Source organism: Ictalurus furcatus, chromosome 13, assembly GCF_023375685.1.
Source record: "Ictalurus furcatus strain D&B chromosome 13, Billie_1.0, whole genome shotgun sequence".
Classification (NCBI taxonomy): Eukaryota; Metazoa; Chordata; class Actinopteri; order Siluriformes; family Ictaluridae; genus Ictalurus; species Ictalurus furcatus.
Genome location: NC_071267.1, coordinates 6192277 through 6212104, shown reverse-complemented (window position 1 = coordinate 6212104; position 19828 = coordinate 6192277). Strand labels below are relative to the sequence as shown.

General features: G+C 42.3%; 1 protein-coding gene across 3 annotated transcripts in view; it reads left to right on the top strand.

Moving 5' to 3' along the window:
* The window catches only part of LOC128616697 (zinc transporter ZIP11), a 160924-nt gene that overhangs the window by 18775 nt on the left and 122321 nt on the right, over positions 1-19828 (top strand). The window lies entirely within an intron of this gene.

Below are 19828 nucleotides of genomic sequence, written 5' to 3'. Positions count from 1 at the left end.
TTTCTGTGCTTTGATCTATAGGCCACCTAACCTGGACAATGCTTTTTTAAGTGATTTTTGTGAATTTTTAACTTCTATTGATCCGTTGTATGATTGTATGTTGTTATTCGGTGATTTTAATGTCTGCTGCCCTGGTTACTGAATTTTGTAATATCTTGGATTCCTTTGGTCTTATTCAACATATAAATCAGGCAACACATGTCCTTGGTCATACTCTAGACCAGGGGTGCTCACACATTTTTGACTTGCGAGCTACTTTTAACAGCACCAGTCAAAGACATCTACCTACACAAAAAATGTGAAACATATATTTATTTATATATATATATACTGAGTATACTTCAAATATATATACACACACAGTAATGTTCATGTACAGTGAGGGAAAAAAGTATTTGATCCCCTGCTGATTTTGTACGTTTGCCCACTGACCAAGAAATGATCAGTCTATAATTTTAATGGTAGGTTTATTTGAACAGTGAGAGACAGAATAACAACAAGAAAATCCAGAAAAACGCATGTCAAAAATGTTATAAATTGATTTGCATTTTAATGAAGGAAATAAGTATTTGACCCCCTCTCAATCAGAAAGATTTCTGGCTCCCAGGTGTCTTTTATACAGGTAACGAGCTGAGATTAGGAGCACACTCTTAAAGGGAGTGCTCCTAATCTCAGCTTGTTACCTGTATAAAAGACACCTGTCCACAGAAGCAATCAATCAATCAGATTCCAAACTCTCCACCATGGCCAAGACCAAAGAGCTCTCCAAGGATGTCAGGGACAAGATTGTAGACCTACACAAGTCTGGAATGGGCTACAAGACCATTGCCAAGCAGCTTGGTGAGAAGGTGACAACAGTTGGTGTGATTATTCGCAAATGGAAGAAACACAAAAGAACTGTCAGTCTCCCTCGGCCTGGGGCTCTATGCAAGATCTCACCTCGTGGAGTTGCAATGATCATGAGAACAGTGAGGAATCAGCCCAGAACTACATGGGAGGATCTTGTCAATGATCTCAGGGCAGCTGGGACCATAGTCACCAAGAAAACAATTGGTAACACACTACGCTGTGAAGGACTGAAATCCTGCAGCGCCCGCAAGGTCCCCCTGCTCAAGAAAGCACATATACATGCCCGTCTGAAGTTTGCCAATGAACATCTGAATGATTCAGAGGACAAATGTGTGAAAGTGTTGTGGTCAGATGAGACCAAAATGGAGCTCTTTGGCATCAACTCAACTCGCCATGTTTGGAGGAGGAGGAATGCTGCCTATGACCCCAAGAACACCATCCCCACCGTCAAACATGGAGGTGGAAACATTATGCTTTGGGGGTGTTTTTCTGCTAAGGGGACAGGACAACTTCACCGCATCAAAGGGATGATGGACGGGGCCATGTACCGTCAAATCTTGGGTGAGAACCTCCTTCCCTCAGCCAGGGCATTGAAAATGGGTCGTGGATGGGTATTCCAGCATGACAATGACCCAAAACACACGGCCAAGGCAACAAAGGAGTGGCTCAAGAAGAAGCACATTAAGGTCCTGGAGTGGCCTAGCCAGTCTCCAAACCTTAATCCCATAGAAAATCTGTGGAGGGAGCTGAAGGTTCGAGTTGCCAAACGTCAGCCTCGAAACCTTAATGACTTGGAGAAGATCTGCAAAGAGGAGTGGCACAAAATCCCTCCTGAGATGTGTGCAAACCTGGAGGCCAACTACAAGAAACGTCTGACCTCTGTGATTGCCAACAAGGGTTTTGCCACATAGTACTAAGTCATGTTTTGCAGAGGGGTCAAATACATATTTCCCTCATTAAAATGCAAATCAATTTATAACATTTTTGACATGCGTTTTTCTGGATTTTTTTTGTTGTTATTTTGTCTCTCACTGTTCAAATAAATCTACCATTAAAATTATAGAATGATCATTTCTTTGTCAGTGGGCAAACGTACAAAATCAGCAGGGGATCAAATACTTTTTTCCCTCACTGTACCTTGGATAACTCCATGAGCCCTTATGGCACACTACAATTCAGTACATTTTTGGTCATTACCTTACACTGAATAGAATCAGCCAGGGTTGCGTAGTCCGGACAGTAGCTGCTGGTAGCCAGCCTCAAGCAGGCCTCCAAATGATGATCAGTCATTGTGGAACGGTATTTGGACTTAATAATCTTCATGTGGGAAAAGGCTGACTCACATAAATAAGTAGAGCCAAATAATGCAGTCAAGGAGGTTGCACATTTCCTCATGTTTGGGTACTTTTCCCCTGTGAGTAAGTTCCAAAACTGTCCATGAGCCCTGGACTTCAGCTGAATGATACTCTGTAGTTTCAAAATCTCATCCTCCACTTCAGATGAGTTCAGGTGAAATTGCAATTTTCGATGCGAGTGAATCAACCTCAACATTGTCCCTAAATGGGTAGCACATGAATGTAGCGACTGGCTCCAGTAAAGCAAAGTCTTGAAAGCGTCTGTCAAACTCTGACTGACAGCTGTCAATCTGCTCCGTGTAGCGTGCAATGTTAAATTGCACACAAGCCTTCCGCTACGTCTCCAGATCTGACGCGAGATTTTGGAAGTTCCCAAAATCATGGCACTGCAGCCTTGAGGACAGAAGTTGCATTTTCCGTTTAAAGGCATTAACTGCGCTGATCATATTGACCATGGTTTTGTCTTTTCCTTGCAGCTTCAAATTAAGCTCATTTAGCATGTTTGTCAGATCGGTTAAAAATTCCAAGTCCAGCAGCCAGTGATCATCATTGAGTTGGGTGTATTCTGCATGTTTAACAGCAAAAAGAAACTCCTTTATCTCTGGACAGAGCTCTCGAAATCTCTGCAGGAATTTACCCTTACTAAGCCATCTCACGTCAGTGTGTAGCAGTAGCTCAGAGTGGTCGCAGTCTGCCTTCTTCAGATGTGCACGGAACAGCCATCTTTGAAGTGATCTAGCACGTATAGAACAGGCGATCTTTGTTGCGACATCCATGATCTCTTTCATGTTTAGCATTTCTGCGCATAAGGCTTGTTGGTGTATTATGCAGTGGTAGTTAAGGAAGTCAGGGAAAGCATCGTCTTCCCTGTACTTGGCAATGAATCCATTTGCACTGCCAACCATTGCGGGCGCACCGTCCGTGGTGACTGATATCAATTTGCACACTGGGAGCTGGGTTTTGTCAATGAAGTCTTTAAAAGACTGAAAAATGTCCTCTCCCTACGATTTCGCTCGCTAGCCTTTAGCGCTGGCGCGTTTGATCGCACACGCGTGGTGATAGAAAAGACGAGATCTCAGACTGGCTGCCCTGTACATCAACGCTAACATCTATTTTTTTTTGAATGGCGATCTACCCGCACTTCCTTTGCGATCGATCGGTCGATCGCGATCGACGTATTGGGCGCCCCTGCTCTAGACCTTATATTGTCATATGGAATCGCTGTTGATAATGTTAATATTGAAAATGCTTCCTTCTCTGATCACATGCCCATTGTTTTTAATGTCCCTGCTGCGAGCTCTGCCGTTGTGACTAGGCCTTCAGGCTATCACTCCCGATTTATTAATTCACTCACTGCCTCTCAGTTTAGTGAGTTATCGAGCTAATGCTGTTGAAACATCTATCTTGGGTGCTGCAGAGTCTTCTTCTGGGCCTGATGATTTGATTGCCTTATTTTACACATTTTGCTCTAATATTTAAGATTCCATTGCTCCTTTTAAGCTGAAGCAACCAAAGTGAAAGTCTTATTACTGGCTGGATGATAATACTCGTTCTCTCAGACAGGCTTGTCGTAAAGTCGAGCGGAGATCGAAGCATGATCATTTAACTGTGTCCTTTCAGATTTTTAAAGATTGTTTTTTTAAGTTTCAGAATGCAGCAAAGTCAGCTAGATCTAGGTATTTCTCTGATTTAATTACTACACACTGTCAGACCTAAGATTTTATTCACCACGATAAATTCAATTATTAATCTGAGTTGCCAATTCCATGGGGAACCCTCGGCTGAACTTTGTGAGAAGTTTTTAAAGTTTTTTGCTGATAAAATAATTACCATTCGTTCTTCTTTCACTTCTCAGTTCTCAGACCTGTCCCTGAATTCACTGGTTATACCGGTTTCCTTTGATCAATTTCAACATGTTTCTCTAAAGGAACTGTGTGATCTGGTTAACCAGATGAAAATAACGGCCATGGCACTTGATGTTGTTCCCTCTGTGATTATGAAAGCAACTTTTTCCTGAAATTGGCCCAGTATCCAGGTGTTGATAAATTCATCTTTGGATCCTGTGGTGGTCCCAAATTGTTTTAAGCATGCTATTATTCAACCTTTGCTTAAGAAACAGGGTTTGGATGAAGGTTGCTTTAATAATTATCGGTCTGTCTCTAAGCTATCATTTCTGTCAGAGCTGTTAGAGAAAGTAGTACAGTCTCAATTGCTCTTGTTTTTAAATTCAGCTAAGTTATTGGAATCTTTCAATCTGGTTTCACTGCTTATCATAGCACTGGAGTCTGCTTTGCTAAAAGTGTCCAATGACATTTTACTGGCAGTGGATGCTGGAAAAAATACTGTGTTGTTGCTACTAGATCTTACAGCTGCCTTTGATACTGTAGACCATACCATACTTCTTTGGCGCTTAGAGCATCTGTTTGGTATCAAGGGTACCACCTTACAATGGTTCAGCTCATTTCTTAAGCACAGGTCCTTTTCGGTAGCGTTGGGTAATTTCTCCTCATCTTCCGCTCCTATTATTAGTGGTGTACCTCAAGGCTCCATTCTGGGCCCACTTCTTTTTAACTTATATATGCGTCCATTGAGGAATATTATTAGAGCGCACAATGTCTCTTTTCATTTATACGCTGATGATACCCAGTTGTACATACCATTGAAAGCTGGTGACTCCATTCAGCCATTGTTGGACTGTCTGGACGATATTATAAAAAATGGTTAACAAATAATTTCCTCCAGCTTAATGAAGACAAAACCGAAATAATTGTTTTTGGCCCCCTGAGATTGAGAGATGGTCTCATTAATGAGCTTCGTAAACATTTCCCCTCAATTACTTCCCAGTTAAGAACCTTGGCATCATTCTCGACTCAGAATTATGCTTAACCAAGCAAATAAATTCGGTCGTTAAGAATAGTTTTTATCAACTATGGATTATTTCTAAACTTAAAACATTTTTGTCTTTCCAGGATTTGGAGAAGGTTATTCATGCTTTTATCACTTCGCGCTTAGATTATTGTAATGCATTGTACTTGGGTCTTCCTCAGTCATCTCTTTCTCATCTTCAGATGGTTCAAAATGCAGCTGCAAGGCTGTTGACTAGGGCAAAGAAATTTGATCGTGTCACCCCAATTTTAGCATCGCTCCATTGGCTCCAGGTCCGTTTTAGGATTCAGTTTAAGATTCTGATGTTTGTTTTTAAAACGCTTAATGATCAAGCTCCTTCCTATCTCAAGGATCTTCTTACACCACATTTATCGAACAGACTTCTAAGATCTTCGGATAGGTTTCTTTTGCATGTCCCTCGTTCCCAGTTAAAAATAAAAATGCAGACATAGCTCTGGTCCCTTCGAATACAATCAGAGACCATGGTAACTTTGGTCGCATTAACCATGGAATCTGCTAACAATCTTGTTCAGAAAGGCAATTTGCAAACATTCACAAATTATAAAGTGAGGTACTTAAACCTTCTGGATATGAAGCTGGATCACGAACAGTTGGTACTGATTCATGCTTGAGAATTTTTAGCAAATTGTATTATTATAAGGTATTTTTGGGGCACATTTCCTTCAAAAATAAAACTTCTCCACTGTCTTCAGTGGCTGTGATGCCAGGAGTACAGGACTCTTATGTTCATTCTTACAACCAACAACAGAACGCCTATGTATGGAAAACAAGGCGGACTGTGTGCCGCTCACTCAGGGGAGGAGCTATGCTAATAGGGCAGAGTCCCTCGGCGGGGCTTGTTCCAATGTGACGTAAAGAAAATGAAAACTGCTCGTTTTGAGACACTGTATGGTTTATTGGGAATATAAAAAAAAGGAGTGGGTGGATTTTTACCATTGTAGGGTGGTTGTGTACACACTCTGCCGACACAGATTTATATTCAAACACCATTTAAAAGTTAATTTTGCATAATGGGTCCCCTTTCCACTGTTCCAAGGACTGTTCCACAGGTGCATATGCAATAATTGTTTATGGTTCATTGAACAAGCATGATAAACATTGTTTAAACTCTTTCCAATAAAGATCTGTAAAGCTTGTTTAGATTTTCCAAAATTATCTTTAAAATACAGTCTCCTGAAAAAGGGACTTTTTTTTAAGTTTATATTTAACAAAGATTATTATTATTATTATTATTATGATTATATATATTTTTTGATAAACCTGTGTTGTTTGCAATTGTTTGATATCCATAAGTGCAAAAATATTTGTGAATTTTTTTTTAACAAGAGATCAAATGGTTAAACAATAAAGACAATTTTTCCACGGCCGCCTTTGCTCATATTTACCAAGGGTGCCAATATTGGTGGAGGGACCTGTATACAATATCTGTACATAGAACAACAACCTGGATCTGTGGCATTCTTATGTCTAGTGATCTCTAATTAATGTAATTTCCTGGTGTGAAGATAATAGAAGACTTCTCTAACTCTCACTCAACTCTTGACATTCTGCCAACTTCCTCTGCTAATCAGTGCAGTAAGTGTATTGAACTGATGTGCTGAGATTTCAGATGTATTTTATATAAACAGGATGTACAAGCCATCATCACATTAGTGAGCATGCCAAATGAATAAATCTCATTATCATGAGCAGTCATCATGGATGTCCTCATTTTCCTCTTTAAGAAAAATGCAATGCTCTTTATTTGACATTACTCAAGAATATAAACAAACCCTAGCCTCTCTAAGATATGTTAATATCTGTTTAACCTGAAACTTTCTTACGTCTAGTGATATTAGGACAGAGGTCTCTAACTCTAAATCTCAACATTGTTTTTTAGTTAGTTGGCACAGATTAGTGTCGCACAGAATATTGTACCTGGGTTATTTGTTAGATGGATTGAATTAGATGTTAAACACAGTCTATAGCACTAAAGATCTCTCATTGGCCTGCTGTTTAAGTCAACATTATGTGACATACAGTGAGACCAGACAGAGTGGTAGGGGAAAAAAAACATCCTTTCACTTTCTTTAATGTAGAGAAGATTATATCTCTTTCAGAAATTATTGGAACACAGGCTGATTTTTAGTGCACCTCCTTATTCACACGCATCAGTATTCAGGAGCAGTTCATTTTTAATATTCATTCTCAAACTCCTTTTAAACCTCACAACTTACACAGATGGCACACTGTGACCTTTGACCCTTATCGAAGTACTATAGTACATTGCCATGTCACTGCCTGCAACGTGGGACCAGTCGAGATTTTAAACCAGGAAGCAGAAAAAAGCTCAAAATTAACCAGCTTTCTCCTACAATTAAAATTAACGGATGCAAAGATTGTCTTTTATGATGTGCGATGCGAACACCTCTGTTAAAATCTCCGAAAATGTCATTTAGTGTTTCATGAAGCTTTAAATAAAACAGGGGGCTCACTTACAACTGATTGTCATCCCATTGACAAACACCTGACTTTTGCCATTGACAGACGTGTAATACGGGATTATTTTCCTCAATAAAGAAATGACCAAGTATAAATATTTTTGTCTCGTTTGTTTAATTGGGTTCTCTTTGTCTACTTTTAGAACTTGTCTGGAAATGTGATGTCTTCGGTCATTTTTATGCAGATATATATGGAAAATTCTAAAAGGTTCACAAACTTTCTTTACAACTTTGACTGTACAATTAAAAATCTTCTTAAATTGTGATATTGTACAATTAGAGAGCAGTCTAGTTAATTAATACATACCTATAGATTAATTCTTATGAAATTACTTCTGAAAGAGTCAGCAATTGAAGATGAAATACTACAGTGGCGGCTGTGGCTCAGGTGGTAGAGCGGGATGTCCACTAATCGTAGGGTTGGTGGTTTGATTCCTGGCCCACATCTTTCCACATGCCAAAGTGTCCTTGGGCAAGACACTGAACCCCCGTTCAACCCCAAGTCCTGATGGCAAGCTAGCACCTTGCATGGCAGCTCTGCAGCCATTGGTGTGTGTGAGTGTATGTGTGAATGGGTGAACGAAAAACTTTGTACTGTTACAAAAGCGCTATATAAGTGCAGACCATTTACAGGGAGAACCAAGCATCTACTCAGTGCTACTAATTAGTGGAGAGATTTAACGTTCACAATTATGTTAAAACGCAGCATGACATTCCAGTTAATAAAACTGAATTAGTTCTTTCACTTTGCTTTTCCCCCTCAAGCTAAATTGCACAATTGATAATGCTCTATTAACTTTTTAGCAGAAGAACAGCAGACTTATTTTAGCATTTCTGTATGCTTTATATCACTTTACAGACACTTTTGCCAGCACCAGTTTGCAAAATAAAACAAAACATTAGGCATGTTACTTTTATTCAATTTAAATTAGGATGATGAAACAGTTGTTCACTGGTCACTTTATTAGGAACGCCATACTAATGCTTTTTTCTTTTTTTAAATCAAAGTCTTTTTTATTGTTATTTTCATAACACAACCGATGATGACAATAATAGCAATAGAAATAACAATAGCAGAAACTGATGAAGATGAGACAAAAGCAGTACCCTTGCTCCAACAGAGCTCACCATCCCTGCTGCACCATTGTTTCACATCATCTTGTACATATTCTTTAACTGTAAAAGCTGTCCTTTCAAATTTAGATAAAATCAGATGAAAGAATTTCTGTGAGAGGAGGAAAAAATGAACTAATGTAAAAGTAGGAGAAAGCTGATTAATTTTTAGCTTTTTTTCCGCTATTTTCGTCTTCCTGGTTTAAAATCTCGGTCACAGGCAGTGACATGGCAATGTATTATAGTACTTTGATGACGTGTCGGTGTCTCATAATTATTCATGAGCCTGCTTGTTTTTATCCTATGAGAAGATGCCGTCTCTTAATTATTCATGACAGCACGTGGTGCTTTCCTACAGATGTTGTAGATGAGAGAGGCGTTCAAATGGGATGCAGGTGTTCGTTTCAGTGGTGTAAGAGTTCAAGTGTGTTTATTTGGGAGAGCTATGAGAATTGGAGAAACCTGGACTTCAGACTTGCTCATAAAAACAGTTTGTGTCTACACAATGATGCGGTACTCAGTCCCGAGGACTTTCCTATCCCTTCAAATGAGGTATGTGTCTAATTTTAACCATGACAGTTTTACTTACCTTTTGAGCTAATTAAACCACTTAAAGCTCCGTGGGCCATTGCGTGTAAAATTATGCAAGGAGAGTCCGCGTTGAAGGGAAGAGCCTTCACCTTTTATTCGTGAAAAGCTCGAGCCTATTACCTAGTTACCATTCCCACACTTCTCCTATGCGCACTGCCTGCGGTATTATTGTATGTTTTCCTCCATAGTCACTGCTATCTACTGTGTCTCCATTTAGCCCTGGGGATTCAAGAGGAGAGAAGTCCTCTGCCTCATCTGCAAAATTTGTCACTATCCATTTTTTTTTTAATGTTGTGAAGGCTCGCCTACCTCTTCCTCTCCTGCCTTTCCCTGCCACGCCCACTCACCCTCCCTTCTTGCACAGCCATCCACACCCATTTAAGTTGCATTTTTCAAAAACATTGAGAGGTAGACGAGCTGAAAGAGGGAGGTTTCATGACCCTTTAAGGAGTGATGTAACAACAGCTATTGTTAGCCATTTTTGGGGACATATTTTCATGCTGAAAATGTGTCGTAAAGGGTAAAAACTACAGTTAGTACATAGCCTGAAATTCTGTTAGAATCCAAAGTAGAATTATTTTTTATTTTATTTTATGGCATTTGGCAGGCACCCTTATCCAGAGCTACTTACATTTTTCTCATTCATACAACTGAGCATTTGAGGGTTATGGGTACTAGCAGGAGTACCCGATCGCCAGGTTGGAACTCACGGGGTTGTGCTGGACGGTTGTACACTCGTTACTGTTCCTCCTGGGCAGCTCTCATACGTTCCTGGACGATCAGGGCCACTCGGTCGATCTTCTCCTGCATCTCCTGTACATACTCGATGACTGAGCTGAATGGGGAAGGCTGCTCTTCCCATGCTTCCCGTGCCACATCCAGCAGTCCACGAGGTCGCCGTCCGAAGAGGAGCTCGAAGGGTGTGAAGCTCATGGATGCCTGGGGGCACTCTTGGACGGCGAAGAGGACGTATGGCAGGAGGAGGTCCCAGTTCCTCCCTTCCTCGTCTACCACTTGGTGCAACATCTGCTTTAAAGTCCGGTCGAACCATTCGACCAGCCCATCTGCTTGTGGGTGGTAGACAGATACCTTTAGGTTTTTCACCTGCAACAGCCGACACAGATCACTCATAAGCTTTGACACAAACGGGGTACCCTGGTCAGTTAGGATGTCTTTTGGGATCCCCACACGGCTGAACAGGAGCACCAGTTCTCTAGCGATGTTCCGGGAGGTGGCTTTATGCAGTGGTACCGCCTTGGGGTACCTGGTGGTGTAGTCCACGATTACCAATATATACTCGTGACCTCGGGCGGATTTTGGGAACGGCCCGACGAGGTCCATGCCGATCCTCTCGAAGGGGACGCCTATGATGGGAAGCGGGATGAGGGGCACCGGCGGGGGCTTCCTTGGGGCCGTGCGTTAGCCCTGGTCGAACCCCTCGATCTGGCGCACCTGGGCCCAACAATACTTCAGGCGGCTGTTTTCTTTCCGCTCTTGGCCAAAGTTCCCCTGCCGGTTTACCTGCTGGAACACAATCGAGAGCGGGTTAGTGTGTGTGTGCAGCTTACCTTCTGTCCTGGCATCCTCCTCGCCTCGGGCCATGTAGGCCTGCCACACTTGTGCCTCCTTCGCTCGCTGGGGCGGTTTCGGCAGGTCCAGCGTGGGGAGGACACGCCCTGCTGGCCAGGTTTTCTGGGTCTTCTTCGGCATCCCCTGGTCCAGCTCAGTCGGTCTGGGCTTGCCCTCGGGTGTCCCGTAGTCTGGGCGGCCTTGGTGGTGCTGTCCCTCTTCGCCGAGCGCCAGGGTGGTCAGGGTGCATTCCATCGCGGTCAGTAGTTCCCTGGGTGTCCCAGGGGCTTGCATTCCCATGGTCTGGTGTTCTTGGGCGGCAGAGTCCTCAGGAACCATTCCACGGCCACCCTCTCTACAACCTCAGTGGCAGAATGCAGGTCTGGCTGGAGCCACCTCTTGGTGAGGCAGAGGAGGGTGTCCATCTGTCCATGTCTCTTGGCTCCCGGCCTGTAGCTCCACCGGTGGAACTCCGCCGCTGCCTGGAGGGGGTTCCGCCCACACCATGCCAGGATCTCTCTCTTTACCTCCCCGTAGTCCCTTGCATCCTCCGGAGCGAGGGCATAGTAAGCTATGCGCGCCTCTCCGGAAAGCAGCGGGCTGAGGATGCACGGCCACTCTTCGATACCCCAGCTCTCCTGGTGAGCGACCCGTTCGAAGGCTTGCTTCCAGGTAGGCCTCGATATCGTACTCTGGGGACAAGTGGGGAAGCAGGTCCTGGGCTTCTCGGCTGGTATCAGGGTGAGGAGGGGCGTCCACAGAGGTCGTGGCTTTCAGGGCCAGCAGCTCCTGGGTTGTGACCTGTAGGCTCTGGGCGAGCTGCTGTGTTATCGTCTGCTGCTGGAGGCTGGCCTCCATTAGTTGCTGCAGCAGGGAATTCATCTATTGAAATTATTTATTTATTTATTTATTTTTATAGGGGCGGATCTGTGCTCATGCCTGCATCATCCACCAGTGGAGGGAACTTAGCCAGTGGTGGACAGAGCACAGACTCACAGGAGGCCGTTTCAGTGTCTCTCGTGGAGAAATCTTTATTCACCAACGGGTTGTGAGAGGGTGTGGGTGTGCGTGTGTGTCGAAGTGGGGGTGTGAAGTGTTTCGTCGCCGTGGGGTTGCCTAGGGTGTGCTGGGGGTTTCCCGAGTAACGGGGATCCTGTCTTGCCGTCAGGAGAAGCCGTGAGTGCAGCCAGGGGGCGGAGTCTTCGCTTGCGTCGGGATTGTCTGCAAAACACACAACAACGGTTATCACACGTACACTGAGAGCCTTGGTTATCACACGTACACTGAAAGTGATTCATGACAATAGTTTTGACAATAGTTTGAAGAAATATGAGTAGTTGTGAATGTGAGGTGGTTGTTGTTGAATAAGTAGGCTTTTGTCCTCTATACAATTGGCTAATAACTGAATCATTAGAGCTGCTGGAGTCTGGGCATGTTTTTCCACAGAAGCACATTACATGCATACTCCAGGAAGCATCTGATTACACAGTCACAGTTATACTCAAGCACTTTATTCTACTGGGAACAAGCACTGGAGAAAATTAAGTAATCTACTTTTACTCTCAGACCGGTGACTCCAGCTCCTGCCTTAATTGATCTGAAATGCACCTCAGATTGTGGCTTCTTTATTCTACTCCCTGCAATCAGAGGATGACGGAAAGCTCATGATGGACAAAGAGGTGTTGGTCTACGTTTTGGAGCCCTGATGTTATAAATAGTGTTTTCTTGGTCCTATGGGGGAGTATGAGGTGAATCTGTATTTTATCCAGCTAACGGTCTTTCAAAATGGAAATCTAGTTCTGTTTTCCAGCTTTAATTAGAAAGATAAAGTGAGAAGATGCATGTCTTTGGGAGATTTAAGTGATGGAAGTTCTGGTTTTCTCACTATCTTTATGATAAACACTAAATTCACACTGACATGTTGCTAGCGTGGCCTCATTAACTCTGTTAGACTGTGAGCTGAATGCAGCAGTGGACTTGCTGCAGGCAGTAAAAGTGATATTAATCTTTAATCAAGGGAGGAAAAAGACACGTTTTAAAAATCTGTTTTTAAAGCTGTTTTCAAAGTTTTGACCGTAGGCCAAAAGTCTCCAGCCAAACTAAAGCTATATCTAAGACTTAACAGCTTAGTGTTAAATTGGAGGCTGTGTATTTGCCTGTGGCGATGATGATGATGATGATGATGATAAATCCTACAAGATCAAGCTTCTAGGATGATGTGGTGTTGAGCTCGGTAAAGTGCTATCAGTAAAAATAGTTTGTGAATGAGTCATTCATTTTGAACAGTTCTGTTAAATGAATCATTTGAATCATTTTACATGCATGTGTTAGGGATTTCCCCTTCGCCCCGAATACAGACGCGTGCAGCGTGCATAGCGCTCGCTTCACTCAGCATGCGCTTCCGCGTTCTTAAGACTTTGTTGACGTTACCATGTGTGTTCTTGTTTTCATTCAAGTCTTGTCTCTGCCCCCATATTGTTATTGGTTGTTATCCCATTGTGTCATCATTATCAGCTGTTTCTGTTTCCCCATTGATTAGTTTGTGTATTTAAACCCCTCATGTGTCTTTGTACGTCACAAATATTGTGTTTCATTGTTTGCTGCCTGAGCCATACAGAGCCATTTTTCGCCTCTGTGTATATTGTTCCGATTATTTGACTTCTTTCCTGTTTTTGATATAAATGTTTGGCTTCACCTAGTCTATACTGTTTGCTGATCTCCTGACCTACACCTGTTTTTGGATCTTGATATTGCCTTTTATTTTGGACCTGTCTGCCTGCCTCATTAAGAGCTTTTACTGCACTTGCATCAATCTACACTCACCTCCATTACGTGACAGCATGAATTATTTTTTTTAATAAACACACAAGCTTGGTCATATTAGCTGAAACTTGTTTTCTCTAACAATTTATATATATATATATATATATATATATATATACACAGTATCTCACAAAAGTTAGTACACCCCTCACATTTTTGTAAATATTTGTTTATATCTTTTCATGTGACAACACTGAAGAAATGACGCTTTGCTACAATGTAAAGTAGTGAGTGTACAGCTTGTGTAACAATGTAAACTTGCTGTCCCCTCAAAATAACTCAACACACAGCCATTAATATCTAAACTGCTGGCACCAAAAGTGAGTACAACCCTAAGTGAAAACGTCCAAATTGGGCCCAATTAGCCATTTACCCTTCCTGGTGTCATGTGACTTGTTAGTGTTACAAGGTCTCAGGTGTGAATGGGGAGCAGTTGTGTTAAATTTGGTGTCATCACTCTCATACTCCCTCAGACTGGTCACTGGAAGTTCAACATGGCACCTCAAGGCAAAGAACTCTCTGCGGATCTGAAAAAAGAATTGTTGCTCTACATAAAGATGGCCTAGGCTATAAGAAGATTGTCAAGACCCTCACACTGAGCTGCAGCACAGTGGCCAAGACCATACAGCGGTTTAACAGGACAGGTTCCACTCAGAACAGGCCTGGCCATGGTCGACCAAAGAAGTTGAGTGCATGTGCTCAGCGTCATATCCAGAGGTTGTCTTTGGGAAATAGACGTATGAGTGCTGCCAGCATTGCTGCAGAGGTTGAAGGGGTGGGGGGTCAGCCTGTCAGTGCTCAGACCATACGCCGCACACTGCATCAAATTGGTCTGCATGGCTGTCGTCCCAGAAGGAAGCCTCTTATAAAGATGATGCACAAGAAAGCCCGCAAACAGTTTGCTGAAGACAAGCAGACTAAGGACATGGATTACTGGAACCATGTCCTGTGGTCTGATGAGACCAAGATAAACTTATTTGGTTCAGATGGTGTTAAGCGTGTGTGGCGGCAACCAGGTGAGGAGTACAAAGACAAGTGTGTCTAGCTTACATTCAAGCATGGTGGTGGGAGTTTCATGGTCTGTGGCTGCATGAGTGCTGCCGGCACTGGGGAGCTACAGTTCTACTGAAGCAGAGCATGATAGAAGCAGAGCCTCCCTTCGGAGACTGGGCCGCAGGGCAGTATTCCAGCATGATAACGACCCCAAACACACCTCCAAGACGACCACTGCCTCGCTAAAGAAGCTGAGGGTGAAGGTGATGGACTGGCCAAGCATGTCTCCAGACCTAATCCATATTGAGCATCTGTGGGGCATCCTCAAACGGAAGGTGGAGGAGCACAAGGTCTCTAACATCCACTAGCTCCGTGATGTCATCATGGAGGAGTGGAAGAGGACTCCAGTGGCAACCTGTGAAGCTCTGATGAACTCCATGCCCAAGAGGGTTAAGGCAGTGCTGGAAAATAATGGTGACCACAAAAAATATTGACACTTTGGGCCTAGTATCGACATTTTCAATTATTGGTGTACTCACTTTTGTTGCCAGCGGTTTAGACATTAATGGCCGTTTGTTGAGTTATTTTGAGGGGACAGCAAATTTACACTGTTACACAAGCTGTACCCTCACTACTTTACATTGTAGCAAAGTGTCATTTCTTCAGTGTTGTCACATTAAAAGGTATAAACAAATATTTACAAAAATGTGAGGGGTGTACTCACTCTTGTGAGATACTGTGTGTGTGTGTGTGTGTGTGTGTGTGTATATATGTATATATGTATGATAATTGTACTTCACCTAATGTTTTATTCTCTGATTTTTACCTCACAGCTCTGTGATGGTGCTGCACATCTGTGATGTAGTGCCCATTTTTATGAATTGAACCACTTTGCTTCAGGTAACTTCAAGTGACTTGCCAGCTCTGTGTTGTGAATTAAAATAACCAACCATTGTAAAGTTTATCTGAGCCAGTATGTTTAACGGAAATCAATGTGAAGCATACAGTCATATCTACAAATATTTTGACATTGAGAAAATTTGTTATTTCAGATTTCTGCCCACTCTACACATCCCTGTTCAGTCCATCCCCACTCAACATATCCCCACTCAACACATCTCCACTCAACACATCTCCACTCAACACATCCCCACTCAACATATCCCCCCCTCAACATATCTCCCCCTCAACCTATCCCCCCTCAACGTATCCCCCCTCAACCTATCCTCCTCAACGTATCCCCACTCAACCTATCCCCCCTCAACCTATCCCCCCTCAACATATCCCCACTCAACGTATCCCCCCTGAACGTATCCCCACTCAAGATATCCCAACTCAACACATCCCTGTTCAATCCATTCCCACTCAACACATCTCCACTCGACATATCCCCACTCAGCACATGCCCACTCAGCACATCCCCAGTCAATACAACACTCAACAGTAAAGTTCATTCTCTTGAACAGATAGTCATTCTTGTAAGCAGGACTGAACTGTCCTGTGTGAAGTTCTCCCATTTAATTTATCCTATGTGAGCTATAAAAATAATAATAAAAGAAGCCTCAGGAGTATCTGTGTCATTTTGCTGCATTAGGCGATAAGCAGACATGGTGATTGCTGTTGAATACTAATGCAGCTCAAAGGCAAAATGTTCATTTTAGTAAAGCTGATTGTCTTCTTTCTTTCACCTTTTCTTAGATCATATGTTGAGTCAGATAGTTTTTTGTCAACGGTTCTTTTAAGCTGGACGATCTGGCCAAAATTTATGTCACGATATATTTCTCAATTTCTGTCCATATGATATAATACTGATGTCGAGATGACCAATATAAAAGCCTCAGAAAAACTGCCAAGAACGCCCACAACGGATGTCTGTACCTACAAACTTCTGAAAAGCCCTCATACAAACAAGAAATGTGAAATTAGTATTTATGCTGAGGACGAAATACAGCAGGTACTGGACACGGCAACCCGCAATGAAAAAGTATACTTAAAACTATAATAAGTGGGTTAAGCGAGCTGGGCATTGTTCATACAGGAAAACTCGTGCTCGTGCACGTTCGTCTCAGTCGTCTCCTCAATAGCTGATAAAATCCGTTTGCTTAATTTAAGTCTAGCATTACGAGCATTCTAAATTCAATTTACTACCACTGCTTGTCTCTTTTCCAGCGTTTTCTCAATTACCTCTTTAGCAAAGCAATATATCACAATCAACAGCAGCACAGCTTGAATCTCCTCCATGCTTGTTGTTGTTGCAGCGTCGTTATCAGATTGCAGAAAATAGACTGTCTTTTTATAAAACACAAATCTTTATCCAAAGATAAAAACAAAACAAAAAAGATTCCCTGACCGGGAATTGAACCCAGGCCACGGCAGTGAGAGTGCAGAATCCTAACCATGAGACCACCAGTTTGGTTGCAGCAAACTCTTTTGTTACTGTTCAAAGGTTTGGGTTCCAGTCAGAGCCTGCTACGTGTTTTTAAGAGCTGAGCAAACATTTTACATTATTACATCATTAAAATCAGCTTACTTTGTGTCAATAATCCCAGCCTGCCCCTCAATCAACCACAACCATTTGCGCCAGGTCTGCATCAAAATAGATCGCGGTATCTGTGGTGATGCAGACGTGGCGGTCCTCGCTGAGTCCCCAGGAGGTGAGCGCATCCGTAAGTCCAGCTGCAATTGCTTCGCCCATGTGATGCTCAGGAAAGTAAACTGATTAGCGGCATAAGGTGACAAGCTTCCAGTCTTGGTCAATAAAGCGGACTGTCAGGCTCAAGTATGGTTCCGAGGTTCGGCTTCACCGCAGGTCAGCTGTGGTCGCAAAATGACACTGACCCTCCACCCTTTCCCTGACTTCACCCTAAAGGGTAGGTATAGCTGTGAGTGAAAAATATTTCTGGCCACGGTGCTCATATCTGCGGTCGATGACTAACATTATTTTCCTGAAGCCCACGTTTTCCACCATACTAAACGCCATCATGTCCTTAGACAAAAAGTTTGTAACAGCCTTAGTAATACCTTTATGACATTTAGATTGTTTGTCATAATGCATGAATGCAGCCATCTGTGTTTGCTGCATGGGTTTCTCTTTTGACACAGCTGGGGATGGGGATGGGGATGGGGGTGGCGGTGATATTTCAGAGACAGGTTGGCTTAAACTTTTATGGTGCTTCATCTTCTAACTCTCAGAATATTTTATCGGGTGGAACTGCTTCAGATGCTGGAACAGATTTGATGTGTTCCCGCTTCTAGTTGGCACCACTCTCCGGCACATTTTGCAGCACACTGAAACCTAAAGTTTATCAGATCTTAGATAGCCGAACCACTTCCATACCACTGAATTAGTCTTTCCTCTCATCAACCATTTTGTCTGCTTTCTCCTCACTTGTGGAAGCTCATTCAGTCGTATTTGTATTGTGGTCAGGGATACTCATTTTGTAGCTAAAAGTTGCCACATTGGAGCTTAGCCTACTACTGCTGAGCACTGGCTGCGTGTCTGTGGTGTACATCATCACGCACGTAGCCAATTATGTTCTGTTCTTTCTGCTTGGCTTGAATACAATGAACTGACGCCTGCGCCCTGAACATCAGTCAGTGACAAATGCTGTAATGTATGTCGAAATGTCGGAAATGTGTTTAAAAATCACATCACTGTTATTGAAAAAATTTATATTGCGATATATATTGATATTGAATTATTGTCCAGCCTAGGTTCTTTATGTATCTGTCAATAGTTGTGTATGAGGGCTATTTGTAAGGAAAAGGGCATGGGTTTGAATGAGATGTAGTGGTGATGTCTCTTTGTGGTCCTGTGCTTTAATTAATAAAAGGTCTTGGGGACAAATGAACACATCTTTGATCATCCTCTGCCAGAGGATGTTGGACTCTGGAGAGAAAATGAAGAGCGCTTCTTTAGGATGTTATGCCTGTAGCTGTGATAAATTAGACCAAATGTGTAAACCAAATCTAATGCCTGTTACACACAGCTCCTGGCATGACCAACTGGCTGGATTTTTTTTCTCTCTTCAATCATAAATCAGTGTATGTATTTGCATTGCTGGGCCTACATGGGTCCACTGCATTAGACTTCCATAGGGGAGCCATTAGTTTTAACACTGTTTTCCAGCTACTTTTTAAATAAAGTATTTTGTAAATAGACAAACTGTTTATTCAATGGAGTAGTAGATTTCAAACATCTAAAAATATGAACATAGTTAATAAATTATCACACATATTTACTGTATATAGAATCCAGAGGTAACTGCAGTGTACTTATGTAATAATTGTGGAAGTAGTAAAAAATAGTTCACTGAATGTTTAGAGACACAGGAGTGTTATGGACAAAAGTCCTTCATCAGCTGTGCAGGCGCAAAGTGCTTCTGAAACTGTAGGTCAGTGAAAGCAAAAGCTATCCGAATTGGTTGATGTAATGGCTGTAGTCAAAAGATGACATTCATTCCATGGGGTTTTGAGAGTGTAGGTGAGCTCCTTGTCCTCAATAGACAAGTGGATGAGCTCCTCAATTCATTGCTCACATAACAACTAGCGATGCACACAGAGATGCCATTAATATTATGTTCATCATTGCTCAATATAATGATCAGCCAGTCTCCTCTTGGTTTCTCCAGTGTACAGCTGATTGCATCTCTTGAAGGAAAGACAATAAACAACTCCTGAGGAGTGATGAGTAATAAAAACTGATCCTTTAGGGTGTGTGTTGTTAGTGGTTATATTAAAAAAGTTGCATATTGAATGTGTAGAACGGTTGGATGTAGAATTGTCTCAGTTTCTATCCTCACGCAATCACCGTAGGAATTGTTTATTGGCTTTAAACAATTTAGTGTGGCTAATAATAATAGTAATAATAATAATGTGGTCTTTCTCTGAGCTGTCTGTACTTCCAAAGGCATAGATAAGCTTGGTTCCTTCCTTTCTATGGTTTAAATTTGTGCACATGCACAGATGTAGGAGTACAAAAGATATCAAAGGATTAAGAGCTGAAGAACCCAACTGTTGGGCTAAAATGCAGGTACTTTTATTGCTTTTCTGAAATCCGATAAGCTCCAAAATGACGAGATATAGTATGTTGTGTAAGCTATACAATATCAAACCTGTTGTGTTTTCAGATGAATTGGGTACAGGATT